Genomic DNA, 18,243 nt, shown 5'->3' on the forward strand with positions numbered 1-18,243 from the left:
CACCCCCCTTGTGTGGCAACAGGACCGAAGTCCTTGCGATGGGTTAGGTTGGAACCCCCACTCTCCCCTGGATCCTACCCCCCGCCCTTCAAACACCATCTGAGGGCATGAGCTGATCACATAACAGAAAAAGTAAAATCCACAGGAAAAATAAATAAATTAATCAAACCAGCCGGGGTATACTATATCATTATCAATTTATCAATGGTTAGCCCGACCCTGATACACAACAACAAAAATATTAGATAGAGTCCAACAACTCCTTCGCCTGAATCTCGGAGAGAAAATACTTGGTTTGGCCCTGAAAAATTACTTTCAGCTTTGAGGGGGAAGAGCAAAAAAGTGTGCGCCCCCTTAGCCTGGAGTGGAGTGATAAGCTGGCGGAGCTGCCACCTCCGCTCCACAGTGACTGGACAAAAATCTGGTCTGACAAAGAATTCACAGCCCTTCCCCGCCCTTCTCCTATCTGGTCTAGCAAGATCGTAAATTTTCTCCCGGGCCAAATAAATTGTTCAAACAAACAAGGATTGCTCGTGGCTTATCTCCAGAGGACCCAGAGGTCTGCTTCTTCTTCTTAAATGGAAAGCGATGTGCCCGCTGAACTTCCAACTGCCAGTCCCATTGCGTAACCTCCGGAAAGGCTTCGGTAAATAACTCCACAACAAACTGGCGAACATCTTGGCCTTCCTTGCCTTCATAAATTCCTAAAATCCTCAAATTGTTTCTTCAAGCCCGGTTTTCTAGATCGGTCAGTTTCCCAAAAATATCCTCCCGTTGGTCTTTAATCACATCCACGAGCCCCTTCTGAACAGCCATCGCGTCTTCCAAAGTAGAGATGCACTCCTCAGCCTCGACGATCCTAGCAGCAAAATCGGAACAAGTTTTTGCCACTCTGCGAATTGAATTTTGCATCCTGCAACAGGCCCCCTGCGTTCGAACACTCTGTCTTGTCTCTTCACGGTGAGCCATGATAGTCTGATAAATGATAGATAGGGTAATTTCCCTCGGAGGCTCTGGTGGGAGCAAGGCTCCCATGTTACCCCCTGTAGACGTAATAAAGTCACCTGCATTAGCTGAGCCAAGCTGTGCTGACAAAGAATAATCCTGTAGCACTGATTAAGAAGAGCCTGAGCCACTGTGCAACATTGCCTGTGCATGACCTTTGAGCTTGGTAGCTTTGCGAACTGTGCTGGCACCCCTAAATGCAGTCTGGTCTTTCGACACCTCACTGAGACACCAGTCCCCCAACACACTATCATAGTCTGACCATTCTATTTCCTCACCCTCCTCCACTGATGACACAGAATGGTCCGACATAGAATAGAACGTATAATTTTGTTCAGTTCCTTCAGTCCCCTCCGATTCCTTTGAATCACCAACAATTTCAGAGGCAGGTTCCAGAGAAACACCTCCCAAAGCCAAGTGGTTAGAAGCTTGGGTATTTAATTGGACTATAGGTCCCAGCATGGAATGTTCTGGAGAGCAAGCACCAGGTAGGGTTTCATTGTTCTTTACCATACCCAGAGACTCCTCATCCCCCCATCAAAGCTGCATATTTTGAGAGGCTTGGCAAAATGCTGGGGGTGATTGCCGATGAAGCAGAGTCAACTCTTTGGTCACAGGAAGTGATAGCTATGCTACTAACCTCTTCGCGGCTGGAAACGGAGGTGCATGATGAGTGAGCAAGAACTCCATCCCCCGCCCTTACAGCAGAGAGTTTTGTCAGTTTCACTGGATCTGCAAGCTTCTGCTTTTGGCGCCAGCATCCTGGGGCACTTTTCCTTTCAAGGACGGATGCCGGAAAATCTCGGGAAGACTCGGTTTGCCCTTTACAGAAGCCGCCGAAACTACCTGAGGCGTGCTGTTGGATGCTGCAGCTGCCGCCACACTCCCGCTAACAGCTTATGGCTCCTTCCGGTCAGCATTGCCAGGATTGATGATACGAGTAGAGCCGTGGGTCTTTACCGTAGCGGAGGCATTCTTAGAAGCTGTTTTCGGAGCCATGACGGCAGCGGCGAGGGAAACTTGTGTAAAATGTACCCAGACGAGCGAGCAGGAGCTGGAAGTCGAACATGCCCAGAGCCAGAACGTCTTAGCTGTAAGTTTCTTCTGGAGCTGGAAGAGTCTGTTTATCATATCAATGAGGAACGCAGACTTGTAGCAACGTATGGATCAAAGCAACAGATAGAGTTAATTTCCTCTTAGATTTAACAGAAAAGTATGGTCTCCGAGGTAGGGTTGAGGCAGCTACTATGAGGGAGGGATTCACCGGAGGAGCCCTGACACCAGCCTACTCAGCCGAACCAGCGGCCGCCATCTTGCCCTCACATTAGCTGCATTCCATCGATTTTTTATGATCCTTAAGTAATTTCTGAATCTAGCATGGTTTAAGGAGCTGAGATTCTCTTTTACTGGAGTGAAAGTCACGGTTGCAAATGAGCCTGGAGTTACTTAACAGGGGAGTCTTATTGGGTAGTAGCCGGTAAAATTGGAGAGGATTAATGTATAGGTTAGAGAAGGATTATATTTGAAGCGGCATGTTAGTTCCTGCTATGTATCTGTGTGAAGCATTATGGGAAAGGATGGATATGCTGAAGGACACTGTTGTGCATTTAATTCTGCTGCAGTGATCTGCTACCCACTGACGGGCTTCAAGTGGTTGTGAGGCATAGACACATCTTTTATGACAGAAAAAGTGAGGCATACATTTCAATATTAAAAAACTAGCAATAATTTGATACGCAGCTTTCTACATTACAATCTTATTTATTTTTAATCACATCTATTACTAATTAGAACCAAAGAACTTAAATATAACAGTCATGTTGCCATTTACTCTAAGGCAAGTTATTATATATATATATATATATATATATATATATATATATATATATATATATATATATATATATATATATACTAATATAATAAAGAGAGAGCCAAAACCTTTGAGGCGGGTAATCTCAGGAACCACAGCACCAATCACAACACCCAATACAGCGTTGGAAAGGGCAGTTGCAGCAGAAGGACACAGGCTATGCAGACGCCCACCATATACCTTTAAAAGGTAAAAGAACCGTGCCAGCAAAGTAGTCCCTTGTGGGCGTGTCTGCGTTGTGCTGTGGGCGTGTGCTGGGGGGCGTGATAAACGCTGGGGTCGTGTGGTACGTTCCGCTTTTCATGCCATGTCTCATATGGTGTGCTAATCCCACCCTGCTCCCTTTAAATACCCCTGCACCCCATAATCATAACCCACCCTTACTCCTTAAAATACCCCAACACACTTAAACACTAACCCATCTTAACCCTATAAATATACCCTGTACCCCAAAACCCAAACCTATCCCTAAACCCTAAAAATACCCCTGTACCCCAAAACCCAAACCTAGCCCTGAACCCTATAAATACGCCTGTACCTCAAAACCCAAACCTACCCCTGAACCCTAAAAATACCCCTGTACCCCAAAACCCAAACCTATCACTAAACCCTAAAAATACCACTGTACCCCAAAACTCAAACCTAGCCCTGAACCCTTAAAATACCCCTGTACCCCAAAACCCAAACCTACCCCTGAACCCTAAAAATACCCCTATACCGCAAAACCCAAACCTAGTCCTGAACCCTAAATACAACCCTGTACCCCAAAACCCAAACCTACCCATGAACCCTAAAATACCCCTGTACCCCAAACCCCAAACCTAGCCCTGAACCCTAAAAATACCCCTGTACCCCAAAACCCAAACCAAGCCCTGAACCCTTAAAATACCCCTGTACCCCAAAACCCAAACCTACCCCTGAACCCTAAAAATACCCCTATACCCCAAAACCCAGACCTAGCCCTGAACCCTAAAAATACCCCTGCACCCCAAAACCCAAAACTATATCTAAACCCTTAAAATACCTAAACACCCCAAAACATATACCTCAGAACCCCAAAACATATACCCCTATACCCATACTTACATTATCCAAACATTTTTTTAAAAACATGTTTTTACCATTCATGCATTTACAACTAATTTCGTTGTAAATGTATGCTTGGTAAAAGCATATAAAATGTAATGCCATGCGTTATAATGGCATTGCGGAGTCATGGTACTTTCGTAATGAAAGTATGCGGAGTGATGGTATGTGGAAAGAAAATTGCAGAATAACGGGTGTTTACCCTCCCCCTGTAAGTACATTGGTGGCACGGCGGCCCACATCTCCAGCAACATACTCATATTTTTTCACCACCAATTTGAAAAATGCACAGGTCTCTCTTATTGAGGGCCAGCACCGACATACACTTTTAGACACACCTCCCACCACAAGTTCTAGAATTGCGAACTTTAGAGCTGGGGAGCTACGTTTGAATCTCGGCATCAGCTCAACATCCTGTGATTCCATGCAAATCGCTTTTCTCCCCGTGCCTACCACAAATAAATGTGTTCTTCTGTAATGTAAATTGTGCTCATGCCATGTTGTCGAGTTTGCGCTATATAATATTGCAAGGAAAAATAAAGTAGGGAAACTCGAGTTCACACACTACTGAACGCGCACTCTTAAGTGCATCAGCAGTGCACTGTGAATCGGAGCGCTTCACAGGCCTGTCACAGATAAGAAATGCTATCTAAACGAAATCCTACAAAACAATATACTACTGGCCGGCAGCAATTCATACCCGGACAACGTCGGGACGGGCTGCTAGTATATATATATATATATATCTATCAATAGGATCCCTCGTCACCATTCTCACCATCAGCTCTGCCTCTACCGAACAGCAATCAGAACTAATATCTGAGATGAAGGTAAGTTGATTTTAACCTTTTTAGCTAACCTGAGATCCTATGACCATCACATTTAGATTTAGAGGGAAGAAGTGATCCATAAAAGATGTGGGGAACAGAATATTCAAATCCATAACTGGAAAGCACAGAGATTAAATAACTGAAGCAAACCCCTCAGCTCACTGCTCCTACCCAAGTATCTGCATGACTAAATCAAACAAACGTACTCCTCCCTGGAGCATTTGGGGAACATGAGGGATCTTCCCTTGGACATCAAGTACATACGGATAAATGGAAATGCACCAGACACAAGCAAACATTGCACACTTAATTGCTTCACTAACCTCTCCCCCCAGTGGTAAAATGCTCGGTCTTGATAGAAGTTACACAGGAAAAGCCAAACGCTGATTGTTTCCATCCAGAAAATAACGAACAGGAACCAAATAGAGGACAGAAGAAAAAGCTCACAAGCCATGGTTGCAGCCGGAGGAATGGACGGAAAAGTAGGAAGAAACTGAAAAGGACTTCCCGTTCCCAAAGATGCTACATTTGCGCTGTAAAAGGAAAAATCAAAACAGACCTTCAGCTTTAAGTCATTAACCACAGAACAGAATAACAATCATTTACATTAAAATTGTGTACCATGTCACAAGACGTGACAATTAGCAACCACATCAGGGGAGACAAACTTTAAAGTTCACCAGGAGAGACTGGCAAATTTTACATACTTTGCTCTTTCCAAAGTGATATGTTGTCAATTTTGCAAACTTTATAGAAGCCATTTGCAGCAAAACAAGTTTTGCAAGAGAATTCTACTACTAAAAATTAGTTTTAATAGTTTTTTTCTTCGAAACAAACTTTTGTAATCGTTTTAATGCATCTAAAAAATACGCTGAAATCTTTGCAGACCTTGTGAATTTTCGAAACAAAGCTTTATGAAGATTGCCTAGAAAATACTTTTCAATGGAATATATTCCTACTTCTACACCCAAAAACCCATCTCCAAAAAAGGTGGCATGCTACGATGGGCTCAAAAGCAGAGAGGCAATATACATATTTTTTTTTTTCAAAGTCAACTTTCAGGCTGATTGACGAGAAAAATTATATATCCTTTAACTGGGCCTGGTTTCTTCACATGACATTTCGAACCTCAACCACCGATTGGTTTCTGAAAAACAAATCAGACAAGCATTTGCAATGCAATAGGTCTCGCATTAGGAAAGTTTGAGCTATTGGTATTGTAAATGACACATTTTTTATTTATGTGTTTGTTTTGAAAATAGCGAAATTAATAGCTTTGTCATTTACAATGCCAATACGTTTGTAGTGTAGTTCCTATTTTCCCAATAGGCCCTGCGCATTGGAATAACAAACAGTAGTATCGACGTAGAAGTGCGGATCTTTTAGGCCTCTACTGACTATGCTAAACTTAATTGGGTTTGTTACCAACTAGCTCAGAGGTCACTGGAAACTTTCTTCTCTGAATAGGAAGTGATCAGCTTCCCTGGTACAGACAAGAAGGGATTCAGTTTTCCAACAACCGTGCAACATGACAACTTTGCTCCTCAGATAAGAGTCAATCTCTAGGGTCGTGTGAAACAATAGACAGTTATGTTACTCAGTCAGTTGTAGTGCAGATTACTTTCACAATATGTAGAGAATAGAGAGACAGGTGTTTTCAATAAAGGGTAACATTTATTGAACAGTCTTTCTTCTCGTACAAGAGAAATGAATTGCCACAATTGCAAGACTTGTTATTATAAAAAGTACGTACAGTAAGATGAGTATTGCGAAATAATACTGTAAAAGCATTGATATGGTTTCTTAGCTATACAATGGTTTAAAATGAGTAAAAAATGTATACATTCATATATACATTAGGCTAAAATACTCAACTGGTGCTTCTAACTACGCCTACCCCAGTGTACCTGACCTAAGCCTAATACTTGGGAGGGGAGTAAGTAAGTAGCTTTAGTTAAGTTGGTTTTGCCAAGGTTTGCTTCAAGAATTCTCCCTAAGGGTTTAGTCAACACCATACCTCTGGAATAGAATGATGGAGGTCTGGTATCTCCTTCAGGGAACTCGATATCCCAGTCACTCGCAAGAGTGGCCTGGAAATGCCGGAGCTGGATTTCTCTGCAGGAGAAAAGACAGCGTCTCTCTCAGCGCGCCGAGGAGGAGGAGGAGGAGGGGCAGCGTCCGCGGGCAGCTTGCATCTGCTGGGCTCTTGCAGGGGACGGCTGTTCAGCTCCTAAGTTCACCACACCATCGTTCGCTAGTTAGCAGCGATAGCAGTAGCGATCGCAGCTATGGTATCATCAGCATAACAGCAGCAACTTCAGCGAGACAGCTTCAGCTTCAGCAAAAACAGCAGCGTTTGCTTAAGGCAATGTTGGTAATATTTATACCTGAAAGGTGCCTTGTTTGACGTAAGTTTTTGGACAGAAGACGTCAATAAAGATGTCACTAGGAAGTGATCGTCTATCAGTTCTATTACTAATCAAAACATAGCAAGCGGGGTTTTCCCAGGTTGCTGAGTTTTTATCTTGTTGAAGAACTCGGAGTGTTAATCTAGGAATCTTAGATAGTGCAATGACATAGCAGAAGTTACTAATTGGTTGCAAAGGAAGTGGCAGAGGAAGAGATTCTGAAATGTGGCTCTGTTCGTGTGAGGCCAGAGACGAGTTTCTGAATATTGCATTTGATCGGTTATGCCAATATAGGGAATAAATGGATTTTTAGCCGTATAGGGGCATAAGGTCACAGTATTGATTAGGGTCCTAGATTAGAACGCAACACGTTTAACTTTTGCAAATGTGACACCTATAGCATTTGTAATGTAAGATGTTTTGTATTTACGTGACTTAGATGTATTGATATTACAAATAACAATGGCTTTTAATTATTTTTAAAACAATTAATACTTAAATAAAAGTTATTGTAATTTATAATAGCAATAGCTTAAACTTGAGTGAAAGTGAAATATTAACATCTTTTTGTGACATTTGTAATAAAGCTTGAAAAATTGAGAGAACATATTTGAACCAGTTGTTGTTGATTGGTTGCACAGATTGATGCTGTAGTGGCGCTGAGTGATGTTGTGGTGGCGACAAGTGATGCTGTAGCGTTCAGTGATGCTGTGGTAGTGCATAGTGATTCTGTGGTGCCCCTGAGTGATGCTGTGGTGGTGCGATAGATATAGTGAGGGCGATAGATAGATAGATAGAGGAAGGGTGATAGATAGAGTGAGTGCGATAGATAGAGTGATGGCGATAGAGTGAGGGCGATAGACAGATGGATAGAGTGAGTGGGATAGATAGATAGAGTGAGGGAGATAGGACAAAGTGATCATATGGCATGGGTGTCTCTGTGCCTACTCAGGACAAAGTGATCATATGGTATGAGTGTCTGTGCCAACGCTTTGGGACGCAGTGGCCATGTGGCATGAGCGCCCCTGTGTCTACTCTTTAGGACACAGTGGTCTTGTAGCATGAAAGCTTATGCAGGGTACTCCTAGTTAGGGTACCTCTGCGGCCTAGTCTCCAAGATACAGCAGTCACAAAGCATGAGTTAAAGTGCGTCTACTCTTTGGGACACAGTGGTGTGACATGGAGTGGGTGCTTCTGTAGCCTACACTAACCTTGGAGCCAAAACTGGATTGCAACAAAGTTGTATTTCTCTCCTCTGAAAAGCAACTGGATGGTACTGAGATAAAGTGCTTCTTTAAATGTCAGAACTTTAACAGAAAACACCCTTTAATAGAGTGCTGACTCACCAAAGAGTGAAAACACGGATTACAGACAGTAGTAAAGAGTGGAGTTCATTCGATCAACTTCAAAAGGGAGCGGTGTGCAGCAGCAACAATCCAGGGGCCAGCTGCCTTAGTTCCCTCCTGTGCATTGGAACATCCAAACCCAATTTCCAGGTCTCGGAAGATCCAATCAGGTGGCTCAATCAGTATTAAAAAATTGCAATAAATATTTGAAGATCAGTTGTCAATCCCTGTGGCCACCACAAGATTTGGCTTGAAAATAAAAAAAATAAACACGTCCAAGTTACAATAAAATGACCCAAACACTCTCTGTGTTTCATACTGCAAAGGAAGTCCCTCTTCTCTACTGAAATCATGCAGTTGGCCGGGAAATCATGAAAATTAGCCTTACAAAGAGAGCACAAAATTGAAAGTGTGTTGTAAAAGTAATGTTTTTCCAGTCAGTAGGGTCATCAGGGTATGCGGTAAACACTGGCTTCTGAGAAATGTAGTGATCTGTCTGTCATGAGTTACAACCCCGGCAAGACTAACTCAGGCTTTCATCCTTCCGAAATTATTATATAGCGTAACATCAGCTTGGGTAATAGCTGATATTTACAGCGCATAGGCATAGCAGAAGCACAGTATGAAGCGCGATCTAAAAACAAGTTATCATTACTATTCCGTTTCAGCTTCTCTCGTGCACTTCGCATTTTTCTTCAAGCACACCCCCAACTTGAGCATGGACGAATACGTTGTTTGAGCGATTTTTTTTCTGCAAACCACAAAAAAATCAATAGAAAACTATACTGCAAAGTTTCTACCCGTTTTAGGCATCAGGATTAAAACTCCCGGGAGCAGTTTAGCACGGGAAACGGCGCAGTAGAGTTATTTATTTAATGAAAGCGCCACAACTACGTTGCAGAATACTATTAAAAACAAGACCAAACCAGTGGGGTCTTTGTTTGGGTGAGAGCGGAGGTGCCAGCCCCCTCAATTGTCCAGAGAATGTCCCTTTCTTCATCTTGCACTGCACTCCGTTGCTTTACACCTAGGTTTGCACTAGACCTTTTTATACCGAACAACGAGCATCTTACATATACACATCAGCATAACTCACATCACAAACAGCAGCGTTTTTCATAAAATATGGTATTATTTCCCCACACCAGGAAAGCTGTAAAGGTCGGTTGACTATGCTGTGGCCTGAACCTGTGATTGCAGATTGAAGAATGACTTTTGCAACAGCCACTCAACCCACAGAGCTAACTGCAAGGACAAAGCAGCGCATCAGTGCGAACAGAGCAGCACAGCATCATTAATTGGTCGAACGGATTTTACCCCTTAGCTCCTACTGCAGCCATTTGAGAATGTCTTCGAATCTCTTTTCTGACTTGCCAAAACAATGATTGGCTGCTGCCATCCATTGTGCCTGATGTACAGTCTCCATGCCGCAATCAGTCACTTGCTTCGGGATGTGTCAGACACAGCGGGGAGGAGGCCTGCCGCCTCCCTCCGGGCCCACGAACCGGGATACAGTATCCCGCTCCACCAATCCCCTGCGTCCTCCGTAGGATCCCGGCGCAGCCACCGACCCCCCCGGCTCGTACCCCTGGCCCGCCGCCGCCGCACCCTGCTCCCGTTCGCCGGCTCTCCCCGGCTCCGTCTGAGAGTCCTGCCCGCTGCCGCAGGATGCTTTAATCACCGGGTTTGTATTCATTACGCTCGGTGCCGTAATTATACAACTCGCTCGCCTTCCCCTCCCGTCCCCTCCCTCCAGCAGCAGCCGTCGCCCTGGCAACCGGATTAGCGATTCTGCAAGCGCTGGAGCTGCACACACTGAGCCACGCCAGGTGGTGGGCATACATTTTGGGGGTGCGACGGGAAGCGGACTTTCAATGACAAAAGCCTGAACAAAAACATATTGACCAGGTTCAAAGAGCGCACCACAGAGAAGTATTAATTAATTATTCCCATATTCCCCCCATCCCGATTTCAAGAGCCAAAGTTTTGTTTTGGAATGCCGTGTCAAATTTTATATAAATCACCATTTGTTTTCTGAGCGCGCGCGGCAAACAAAAAACAAGCTCAGCGACAGAGTTTGAACCGGAAGTTCGGCAGCGTGAAGCCGGTCGTGGGGCGGGACTTCCGCCTTCTGCGTGAAGCCCGCATCCACGGAGTGCCAGAGAGCAGCATTGGCGACGCGGGCGGGGCTCCCATGCCTGAGGGAGAGCCCTGCGGTGGCTGCCGAAGTCAGGAGTGGCGGCGATGTGGTGAGTAGGGCTTAGTTGTAAGGGGGGGCGGGGGTGTGTGTCTGTGTGTGTGTGTGTGCAGGGGCGGGGGGTTGGGGGCTGCGGCGGGTGTATGCGTGCATGTCTGTGTATGCGTGCGTGTCTGTGTGTGCGTGCGTGTCTGTGTGTGTGTGTGCAGGGGGGGCGGCAGCTTGTGTATGTGCGCGCGCGCCTGTGTGTGTGGGGGCTGGCTGTGTGTGTGTGCGCCGTGTTTGCATGCAAGCCAAGCGAAAGCAGGGGCTGTGTGTGCGTGTCTGCGCAAGCGCCTCTGAGAGACGCGCTCCCGCGGTGAAAACTGGAAAGGAAAAGCGCGTGGCACATTGCTGTCCACATTCCCAGATACGGGCAACAAAAGGTCTCGAGCAGACAACGCTGCTCGACCTAAAAAACGTCATGGTATGTCTCGCTATAAAATGATAATCAAAATGGCAAACACAATTTATGTAATTTTTTTCTCCAGTTTCTTGAAAATAACATTTTTGTGCTCCTTTTGAGTGTGCATGTTCAGACCCGGAAGCACAGTTATAGCAGGGTAAAGTATGCACCTGGCGGTGCAGTATTACCCACTCATTTTCAGTCCGCAGGTCAGAATGAGGAATAATATACGGTATCGGAGTTTGCATACCCAAGTACTGCACAATTGGGTATTTCCAATTCGTTTTCCTCTGATAAATTTTACTGGATTCTTCCTGATAGTTGAGACCAAAAAAAAAATATGCAGAAATGTGGCAATTACCAAAACAATCAGAATTCTGATTCCATGCAAAAGAATCAGGATTTCCACAGGACTCCTAAAAATGCAACTAAAAAAAGTAAATCGTTTTTATTTCTTATATGCACTGCACTCCCTAAATCAGGTGAGGAAAAACAAACTGCTGTGCAGGGATTTCTCATGTTTCATCGGTTTGTACAGGTTGTGAGAAGTTGGCCTGATATATGATGCTCACTGGTTCTAGTGATCACCTTGTATCAGTCCAAACAACCCTTATGGTGATTGGTTGTAAAGTCAACCTTATAGACCAGCTATCCTAATGGTAGCATGGACAAAGCAGTCTTAAGCTAAACTCTTTTGGCATGTGAAGCCAGCTGTTTTACCACATATAACCCCTTGAATACCAAGTGAAAGGACACCACACAGGTTGTTATGAAAATAAACAAGTATTTATTAACTAACATACACCTCTGAACTCTTTATGAGATCAGAGGGCTAAGCACATGACAAACCCTTAGGAAAAATACGTTTAAGTTGCACGATTTACAATGGTGCCCTAGGGGCACGACAAACCATATACTAAGTAAGTGGAATGTGAAAGTCGATAATAGGAATGGAGCTGTCCAGAGGCTGTAGGATCGCTGGGACCACGCTATACTAACTTGAGGTAAGTAATAGGAGACCCACGGAGCGCGTGTGCAGAGTGTGAACTCACACGCGAGATGCGTACAAACGTCTATGGACAGTACAGTTTAAGAAAAAGGTGAGTACGGACGTCCCTGACTAGATAGGACTGAAACGACTGTGGAACTGGACACTAGGAGAGTCAAGCTACTCTTGAGCACCGAAATGCTTGTGTTACCCCACCCACAGGCTGCGGGTGCATAGGTGCCAAGTCGTGTCGGGTTCCGGCGCTGAAGTCTATGGAGCCTGGAGGAAAAGATACTGCAGGCGGTCAGGAGGAAGATGTCCGGTGTGATCCAAGGGTGGATCAGTGAAGAGAAGAACCTGAAAGCAGAGGGGACAATGTTCAAAGTCACTAGCCAGTGACTGGAGTGGAACCAGGAGTGGAACCAGATGTCGTCGTCGTGATCAGGTGAAGGTGGACGCTTGTCTCTGCAGCCACGTGGACCAGGTGGTGTCTTCGACGACCAGGATGGCGGCACGAGGATGGAGGCACGAGCTGTCCCACGCAGGCTCTCGCTGTCGGCGGTGTCGGCTTCGGATTCGGAGTCAACAGGCCTTGGCAAAGGCAACCCACGCGGTGAGTGGAAACGGCGTCTGGGGTGGACCAGGAGGGTCCGGGGTGCTCCTTTTTTGGAAGGGAGCAAGGGCTAGTCTGGAGCAACCAGACCAGCAGTGAAGTTGTCGGTGTTAGTCGTCTAGGAGGTCACTAGCCAGCCGGCAAGTGACCAGACAACGCGTCGAGCAGCAAACAGGCAGAAGGGCCCCACGCAGATCTCGTGGATGCTGGAGGGCTGATCTTCGGTGCAGGAGCTGCTCTGGGTCGGGCTTCTCAGTCCCCAAAGCACTTGGACGAGGATGCCTCGGAAGTCGTGCTGGAGCGAAGTGCTGCTTCTTTAAAGATGGCTGGTCCCACGTGTCTCGTCGCACCCACGGATCTCAGCTGTGCTGCAGATGTAGGTAGAGGTCGGAAAGGTCTGGAAAACCGGGTCTCGTCGGGCTCTGAAGTCTAGATCCGGGAGGGAAGACGACAAAGGGAAGCCGCTGGACGCTGATGGTGCCTGCTTGTGCAGGGTGGACACTCCTTGCCCACAAGGGAGATTTCTTCAGTCTTCTGGGGAGCAGAACGTCGAAGTCCAGAGTTTCTTCTTGTAAAGTTGTTCAGGATAATCTAATCTGGAATGGGGCCAGCTCCTACCTTTATCCGGCTAAAGGGGGCTGTACTACGATTAGGTCCCTCCTCTGGGTGGGACCAGGAAGGGTGGTGGTTACACCCCCTATCCTTTGTCCGGTCTTGCGCCAGCTCTGGGGCTGGAGTGCCCCAGGAACTGGTTTAGACCGGAGTATGCACAGGGACACCTTGTGTGCCCCAGGCATGTCTCATTCCTTTCAGCCCTGTCCTACCTAATACACAAAATCCTGTCTGGGGTGGTGCTAGCACCTCCCAAGGCAGGAAACCCTTTGTCCAAGCCTCCCTCGCTGGAAGGACTCCCAGCAGCAGGAGGTCAGACTTGTGTCTGTGGTGGCAGCATCCATTTTGTGATGATGAGGCTCGAGTTAACTTTAACCGGGGTTCACAGTTACATACATGTTGTGTCCCTCTAGAAGGGTGGAATGCTACCCCCATCGCCAGAATTGGCGAGGGGGTAGTATTCCAATTCGTATGACACCTTTCTCGACATGTTTTGATAATGTTATACCAAAGTTGGCAATAACCGCGAGGATTATAATGCACTTAAGAGTATATGGTATAGCGTTATCATGGAAACAGCTAAAGGACTTGGTTCCGAAAGCTGCTGACAGGCTCAGCTCATGCTAGAGCACCATCTCACATAATTCCAAGCACTCTGCCTTCAGGATTGATAAGGCCTGCCATAGGAGTGACTGATAGGAGGATATGTGGAAATTTAGTTTGTGAACTGAACATTATCTGCGCCAGCTTGTCACCCATGTACAACGTGCACGATCGCCATTTTTAGCATCATGGTCTCCCTGTCCACGATCGATCGCCAGCACGTCCCCTCTGACCCAGCAGGCATCCTCCGCGCACCCTGGCTCCCCCTCCCTTCTCCTTCTGAGCACGACCCTTCTGCATGACCCTGTCCTTGGGAGTCACGCCAGCGCCTGACCAACACCTCCTCCCCTGCCATGAATGCCCCTCTGTTGATAAACCTCCCTCCTGCACTGGATTGTCCACGCAGCATGAATACCTCTCCATTGATGGCCCCTCACCCCGTGTCCGACTGTCCACACAGGTCCGAGGCCATTGCCTAAGCCGAGAGATACCATTTACTGCCCTTATTGTATGAGGTCACTCTCCTTCAAAGGACCCTCTATTGATCCAGGCCTCCCCACCCCCCTGTGACATAATCAGGCGCACACATCCTAAGACTCGACGAAACACTCAGCTGCGTGATGACCCTCTCTCTTATCAGCAGGTTGAGGACCTCCATTGTGAATGTATATGGGGGTGGGATTAACACGAGGATTACGGGGATGTCTTTTCCCATGCCTTACAAAGTTGTGATTGTATTAAAGGAAGGTCACATGCCATAAACCAGGGTATAAGAGGCCAGGCTTCTGAGTGGCTGTTAGAGCACCTCGAGACGATACCTTGTTGTCTGATCTGATGTGTTCTGCTCCGTCGGAATAAACTTCTGTTTCCTGCCTTCTGGTCTCCGGCGCCTGCCTCATTGCTTGGTAATTTGAATGGTACAAGGGCGGTTAGCGCCGGGCAAAACTTGAGAAAGGTCCTAGCCCTACCTTTTTCTACAAATTGGCGTCCCAAAGCGTGGGGCCCATCAGCGACACGTGGATCCAGTGGGAGAGGTCCCGATGACAGAGTGAACGACTGCAACGATCGGGAAGAGCTCATGTCCGATAGACCCTCGTCTGACAGCCGATCATCCGACCTTCACTAGTTCTGAGCAGACCTCTCTCGAGTGATCTACGGTCCTGACTGGGAACCATCAGGAGTGCCGCGAACATCACGAAGGAGAGAGGACGATCGGGCGCTGGATCCAGAGGACAGGAAACCGTCCATGCGGTCCGGGTAAGGTCGTGTAAACACGACGAATTGAGGAAAATTGTTTTTGTTTGGATAATACTAGTATTACGCTTTGTTGAAACCTCTGGAGATTCGCTGTCTGCAAACGGGGAAAAACAAACAGGCTCTCTCTTTGCAAACAGTGAAGGATAGGTAACGCAGACTTTTGTCCCCATTGTAATCCGTCGTGCCTATCTTCCTCCCCCACTGTTTCCCGAACTATTGTTCGTGGATTATTGTCTGGAGATTCTTTGTCTGCAAACCGGGAAGAACAAGGTCTCTCTTTGCAGGTAGAGAAAGAGTGGGTAGCGATAACTTTTCGTGCCCACTTATTCTCCCCACTGAATTGTTTGATTGGCCGATTATTCGGTATTGGTTCGTTTGAGGTATTCACCGCCGCCAAACAACGGAGAATAGAAATATTCTGCCTAGTCTTTGCCCGCTGTGATAAGATAGGTAGTGCAGATTTTTGTCCCCGGTGTAAACCGTCATGCCTATCTTCTCCCCACTGGTTGGTAGCCTGTTTAGCCCGGACCGCTTATTAGAGATGAACCATCCAGCTCCACTGGAGGGCACCCCTAATAAGGACATGTTCACTAAGTATGGACTAGTCGCTATAGCTTACACTAGACTATGGCATAAATACACGAAAAAGAACCCTGAAAGTCAGTGGCCACTGATAGGTTCCTTTAGTGAAAATAAAATAAAAACATTAGAAATAGCGCTCCAGAGGAATAAGACCACGCCCACTATGCTCGACAGTATCGGCATGTGGCGCAAAGAAACGGAACAACGGAAGAAAAGAGAAGAAGCAAAAGTAGGGAAAGAATTACGAAAGGCAGCCCACCTAGCCGCAAAGCAACTAGAAGAGGAAATAAAAGAAAGGAACGAAACTACACAAAACCAAGAATCGGGGTCAACAGGCCAATGTCCTGTTAGGACCCCCTCTGCGCTCTACCCTGAACTACCCTCCAAACAACGGGCAAACGATGAGTTATTGCTAGGTCCCCCAATCATCTACATGCCCCCTCCATATGCTCCCAGCCAACAAAACCTGCAAGCCCCGAGTGTGAGTGAAAGTGACCCTAGTGCTAGTGCACCAGCCCTCACGGCCTCCGCACCAGCCGCATTAACAACTTCGTTAGGCGACCCCGAGGCTAGCAAACAATCTTCAGCCAGGTTAAATAGGTTAAGCAAAGATGAGCGGGATGGGATCGACAAAATAGCAAAGACATTGGTAGAACGAAGGGAGAGCGAAGAATACACAATGAGCGTGTATAATTCACATGCCGACAGCCACAGACGGCATTTCATTTTGCGATTCAGCTTCCACACCCTGAACGCGTATGAAGATAGGTATCAGAGTAAGGGTCCCGCTAAACTAACAACACTGTATAGGAAGATTGATGTCGGAGATGGGACTGAACGTGAGGCGACGGAGCTCTTCATGCAAATGCTTGAGGTCTTCCGCCACCTCGCAGAACAGAAACCAGAAACCAAGGTTACGGCCCCTGAAACAACCTCGGCAGAGGTAACCAATACTATGATGCCTATCAGAGAAGCGGCTCCTTACTGGATCCCGCCACGGGGCCAGGGAACGAGCGATGATATTAATAATGAACATGCAAAGGGAAGGGTTGTGTACAATTGGGTTTACCAACCATGGGACCGACAAGACATCCTAACCTTCAAGCAAACCTTGCCCGACTTAAGAAAGAACCCGACGGCATTTTATACTGAATTAGGCACAGCCTTGGGTTCGACAATAATGACTTTAGCAGATATTGACGTGTTCTTTGGGTTATGCCTGCCAGCTGATGTGTGGAAGCAAATCCGGAAAGTCGACCACACGGATCTGTTTGGACATACCTGGGACCAACTCGGTAAACTCGATAGACAGCGAGAGCCAGGGAGTAAACCAGTGAAGGACATACTGGAACTCCCAGACAAACTGGTCCAGAAGTTAAAAACCCTGGTCCCGGAAAGAAAAGTAGACTGGTCGATAGTCACGGCCTGTCGACAGAAACCCCAGGAGGATGTGTCAGAATACTTCTCCCGATTCGAGACAGTGTTCTCCGACTACAGTGGCCAAGACATGACCACCGCAACCGGACAACACCTGTTTGTGCAAAATTACGTAAAGGGACTAACGCAAGAAGTCTCCCAAAAACTGCAGACGAGTGAGAGTAGTTGGGGAGCCTCCAAACCCGCAGCCATCCTTCAGATGGCTCAGTATTACGAGAACCAAAAGAATGAGAATGATAGGGCGTCCGAGAAAAAGAAGAAAGATTTGAAGGAAAGGGTAATGATAGCCCAGATACAGGGTATAGCACTAGGACGGGAACACCAAAGGGGGAACTACCAATCAACCACCCCCAGAGATCTACCTCCTAAAGATCACACCCCAGCACCCCACACTGGACGTAGAGACGTTAGCAATGACCAATGCGCCTTCTGCAAAGGGCTCGGTCATTGGAAATTTCAGTGTCCAGTTCTGACAGAAATGAACAGAAATAGGGAGTCCAGGGATGTGGCGGGTGGTCCGAGGAATAGAATACAGGGACGAGGGAGCCCCAACGACACCAATAATGACAGATCAGGAAGACTGAACACATTTGACCGTCCCCGACAGAACCAATATCAGCTATCCGAAGGTGAACATGCCCCCGACTTTGCATAGGACTGCCAGGGGCAAGGGAGGGATCCAGTCGAGCTCTGTGTTGACCAGCAAGGTCCTTATGTCACCGCTAAGGTCTTGGGTACAGAGTCTCCATTCTTGGTAGACACTGGGGCGACACGTAGTGTGTTATCAAAACGACTGATTCCAAGGGCACCCTTGTCTGGCTCACACATAACGTCGATAGGTTTCGATGGGACGCCCTCCACTAACCCCCTGTCCGTACCTATTACCTTTGACCTAGAAAACAACACTACTGACGCGACATTTCTCCTTTCCTCCAACTCCCCTGACGCCATTATGGGCATT

The 18,243-nt window shown here is 46.7% G+C and overlaps 1 long non-coding RNA gene across 1 annotated transcript in view; it reads right to left on the minus strand.

The window, feature by feature from the left end:
• LOC147691939 (uncharacterized) overlaps positions 1–18,243 on the minus strand; it is a 79,366-nt gene that overhangs the window by 40,275 nt on the left and 20,848 nt on the right. Inside the window, exon 2 of the long non-coding RNA XR_015299974.1 lies at positions 5,118–5,327. This is a non-coding gene — a long non-coding RNA (uncharacterized LOC147691939). The remainder of the gene's footprint in view (positions 1–5,117; positions 5,328–18,243) is intronic.

The sequence above is a fragment of the Lissotriton vulgaris genome, chromosome 9 (assembly GCF_964263255.1).
Source record: "Lissotriton vulgaris chromosome 9, aLisVul1.2, whole genome shotgun sequence".
In the NCBI taxonomy this organism is placed as follows: domain Eukaryota; kingdom Metazoa; phylum Chordata; class Amphibia; order Caudata; family Salamandridae; genus Lissotriton; species Lissotriton vulgaris.